The sequence below is a fragment of the Astyanax mexicanus genome, chromosome 10 (genome assembly GCF_023375975.1).
Source record: "Astyanax mexicanus isolate ESR-SI-001 chromosome 10, AstMex3_surface, whole genome shotgun sequence".
In the NCBI taxonomy this organism is placed as follows: Eukaryota; Metazoa; Chordata; class Actinopteri; order Characiformes; family Acestrorhamphidae; genus Astyanax; species Astyanax mexicanus.
The window spans coordinates 10379460-10384546 of record NC_064417.1 but is presented as its reverse complement, the minus strand read 5'-3'; positions in this window follow the sequence as shown (position 1 = coordinate 10384546).

The following is a 5087-nucleotide window of genomic DNA, read 5'->3' as shown; positions in this document are numbered from 1 at the left end:
GATAAAAAAATATATTGGTGACTTAATACATCTTTTAATCCAATTGACTTTAAAGGTATTGTTCACATAAAAAAAATCTACCATCCAATCCTCCACTAGCTTTCCCTGAGAATACAACAGCATTTTTTAAGTGATAATGCCCATTTTTCCAAAAACAATTAATTTCTTTTTACTTATCTGTTTACAGCTGGATACCTGTAGAAACCAATATTATATATACATTACTAAGTTATATTTATATTACTGAAGATTGTATTCACACAGTCAGACCCATTAAAGTCAATAGTCAGGGTGAGTTTTTTAGTCACGGCTGTACTGCCACCTGCTGGTGTTTGGGCTGAAGTGCTGTGTACTCTACAGATGTTGCACCTCCTGCTGGCCAAACCCAGTGATTTCAACATGACTTTAGAATAGTCTCCTTTACCCTGTTACTTTATGTCTCTGAATACGAAACTTTTTAATCTCACATACTTCATGTGAATGACTCAATCTGAAAAGATCTAAACTGATTAACAACACCTACCCTTCTGACCAGGGGGCGCAGTTTCTCAAAAGCATCTTAGCATTAAGAATATTTAAGAATCATTTTAGTTATATGAATCCCAGATTATTATTGTTGATGTGTTCCTGTAATAGTTCCATCCAGAAAAAAATTACTCATGCTGTTGTTTTGGTAGTATTCTGTGAGAGAAGTATCCCTTGGAGAAGTTTGAAAGCAGATGGAGCAGTTAGAAGAATTAGAGAGGGGTTGCAGCAGAGGTGGAAACAAGTCACTAAATTGATTTAGGACTGACAATCACCATATATATTTTTTTAAATCTTTGCCATAAAGCAGTAATTTAATCTGCATTTACAACTTAAAAGTCAACTTAAAGACAGCGGTAGACATGTTAGATTTTGAAAATGCATGGATCTTGGCCTGCGTGGTGTTCACTTTCTTTTTATAGAGTTAATTTTTAAATAACAGTTAAAATCTTACTTTAATTTACTGTATTATTTGGGGCAATCTACAGTAATAAAACACCTTCTTGTAGGGAGTCAATTCCAAATGAGTTCAATAAAAAACATATAAGATCCTTATCCTACCAAGTGTTTAAAAACATATTCAGGAACTATTCCCAGCACACCTGACCAGACTAATAAACCAATTAACATGTCCTTTCTGAGCTGAACAATAAACAATCATTGAGGGTCTCCTTCTGCTAAAATCCGCTTTTTTCATGTTCTTTTTGAAATACTATAGATCTCTTTGACTTGTATGTGCATGCTGCATACGAAACTGTTCTTTAACATACATTGTCTGCAGAAGCTAGTAAAAACATTTTTCAGAAAAACGAGTCGATCAGGAAAAGCACTGTGTCTACATCAACACATGAGTTCATTGCCTTGCTAGAGTCGAGCTGCACCTGTAAGGTGGTTACAACTGAAAGTTTTAGTCAGCCGGGTTCACATCCTCGTCATCAACCATGTTTAATATTAATATAAGTCTTGAGTCTTGCAAATAGTGACGTGAACGATGTCAACAACCAATGTCTACAGGAAGAGTCAAAACAATATTTCACCTTAGTGTTTAGAAAAAGAACACATTTTGCAGTTTACATTTTGCAGGTATTATATGGTTCTTACTTTAACATGTACTGTATTTTAAAGTAATTATATTTATAGTTATTTTATTTTGCACTACTTTGTCTTATTGTGCAGTATTATTTTTAATAAACATGTTTAGTAAATACACATTTTGCAAGAATGATGATCTTTATTGCATTAATTCTATCTATAGCATTAAAACTGTGATTCTTTGTTTTACAAGGTTGTAGCAAAAAAGGGGAAAAAGAAGCTTATAGACAGAGTTGGACATAAAATGTATTTCATTAAAATGATCAAGAACTAACAGTATGGCAGAAAAAAATAAACTGATGGGGACAAATGTGGTGAGTCTCTGATAAATCACAGTATTGACTGTAATTTAATTATTTGTAATTTAATATGTAATATGTATTGTATGTAAACTCCACCAGAAGCATGATGGGAAATAATCTCAGAAAGAATCTAGTCTCAGTCTTGCAGTTAGTGATACCCTGTCTTTGCAAAATCTTTGCCTGTGACTATTCTGTGACTAAAAAGTCTGTGACTTTAGATGTGAGAGGGGATCAGACTTTAGCCTGTTAAAAGTCTTTGTAGAGTATTTTCAAAGTCGTGTAATGTATGGACAGCTTTAGACTGGAGGTCACTAATTGCAAAACTGCAACTAGATTCTTTCTGAGATTATTACCCATCATGCTTCTGGTGGATTTAATATACAAAACATATTACATATTAAGTTACAAATAATATATCAATATTGTGATTTATCAGAGACTCACAACCTTTGTCCCCATCAACAATTTTTTTTTTGCCACACTGTTAGTTCTACATATTTTTAATAGAATTAATTTTGTGTTCAACTCTTTCTATAAGCTTTAACCTTGTATAGCAAAGAATCAGTTTCACTGCTATACATTTGCCTTTGTTTTAGATAGAATTAATGCAATAATTACATTATTCTTGCAAATATTGTATTTCTTAAAATTGTTTGTAACAAAACTAACACTGCGCAATAACACAAAATAGTGCAAAATAAAATAACTTTAAAATACTGTACATATTAAAGTAAGACGCATATAAAGTCATTAATTGCAAACCAAAATATTATTGCCTTGTGGCATCCCCATCCCTCTCCAATTGGTTGTTAACATTGTTCACGTCACTATTTGCATGAGCCAAGTCTCAAGACTTGCGATGATATTAAACACGGTTGATATCAAACCCGACTGATTAAAACGTCTAGCCACCCTACACTGAACGATCAGAGAGGGTGGTCTGGTACTTCAGGTATTTCCTTCAAGAAACTCCTGTGTGGGTGATGGATGAGGGGAGCTAATTACCTTTAAAATAAACAAATAGTCTCTTATGGCACATTTACTTCAGCGTGAGGTATGCAGAGCTGCACAGTGCGACAGGAAACAATGTCATGAAATCAATTAATTTGAACACTTGGAAATAAAATAATAATAATAAAAAAATTAAAACTGCGTTGCCAATTATTTTTGTGTCTTTAAGCCCAAGTCCCAATCCTAGTCAGTGAAGGTAAATTTAAAGTAGAGTCAAGTCTTATTTTGTTGAGTAAAGTCCATGTCATGTGTCTCAAGTCAATGCATTGTAGAGCTTCAGGAAGTGCTGTGTGTAGAAGAAAGCACTTACCAAGGAAATGAAGGACCTGGGAGAGTTACACAAACGAGGGACAGGGAAATCCATTAATTATCCTTTTAGTGCCTGCACCTTTGGCAGATGGCTGCATGACACAGGACTGCATGCACACAGACCATTCCTGTCAAGCCAGACTATCATAGAGTGATACTGACTGTGAAAAAAGCACTGTGGTCATTGCCAATACTGTTTTAAATCACGTGGCACACATCCAGGACAGCTGGTGTCATAGTGTAGGATGCATATTCCTAACGTGACAGATCACTTCTGATCTTCATTACAGGCAACCCAACATTATGTGAACATGGTCTTGGAACTGGTGGCCTGGTGCAATATTCCAACAAGACAATGATTGTCAGCATTCTGTTGTCATCTCAAGCGCTTGAAGACCAGCCACATCACCAGAATTGATGCCAGACTGAAGATATTTGGTTTTGTATGTGTCACGATACCAGCACTCCACCCCACCTTAAAATGTGCAGGAAAATATTTAAGCTGCACGGATGGATCATTGTAGGATACCATTAAGAACAGCTACAACTTCATGCTGAAACGTCTGTCATGTTGAGTTACACATGTTACACACTACTTCTGTATGAACTATTGTCAGTATAGTCTACATTTTTTATATTTTGCTGTTCCTGGTAGCCTTTGTTATGCAATCTGACACTTCCACCTTGGTGCTAGTATTTTTTTATGATACGTATATATTGACACATTTGATATATTATTAAATGACATAAGAAGTATACATATAATATGTTATAATATAGATTCTTCGAGGTAGGCACTACCTGCTTGGATGACAGCTTTGCACATCTGAATTGTCTCAGAACAGCTGTTCTGAACCTATCAACAGTTAATTACTTGAATTTCTTGTCCTTTTAATGTGTTTGAGAGTATTAGTTGTGTTGTGAAGAGGCAGAGTAATCCACGTTATGACAAGAACTACTTAACTACTTACCTTATCAATGTATCAGTCATTAAACTGCTCCTTACATTTCAGTTTCTGTTTTATTTTACTGGTTTATTTGGATCCCTGTTAGCTGCTGCCTGCACAGGTAATAATTTATAAAAAAAAAAAAAAAAAAAAAAAAAATATATATATATATATATATATATATATATATATATAGATTGTATATATATATTATATAAAATATATTATATAAAATAAATATAATAAAACATATATATATATATATATATATATATATATATATATATATATATATATATATATATATATATATATATATATATATATATATATATATATATATAAAATACTAAATTCTAAATGTAAGTTTTTACCACGACAATCTGCGTGGTTCTGATGTAAAGTACAGTACAGCTCATGCACAATCATATTACACCACACCATGCTCCGGTCTTATCACATTGCACGGATCTCTGAACCACATCTAAGGGTCAGATGTCAGGTCCAATTTGCTACACCACACTGAACCAGCCGGGCAGTAGCTGCTGCGCTTCATGGCATAAATGATCCTTGGGACAGTCTGACCTATATTTTACCAGTGGGGGGAGGAATACATCTCCTTATCAGTGAACACGGATAATAAAAAAGATCCTGAAGTGAATCACAGTCAGAGTGTGAATTTAAACATGACATGATCTTATATCACATTCTGGTTATTATGACTCCTTTCATCACACTGTGCTGATAAAAAGTCCAACAACAGAGATGTAGCTCTGCCTGCTTCACCCGTTACAGCAAACACAAGCAGCGCGGCCACAGACGGCAGCGACGCTGATTGGCTGAGGGCCCTGTCGGTCACACTGACGTCGGGTTGTTGCTAAGGCGTTGAGAACAAGTAAGA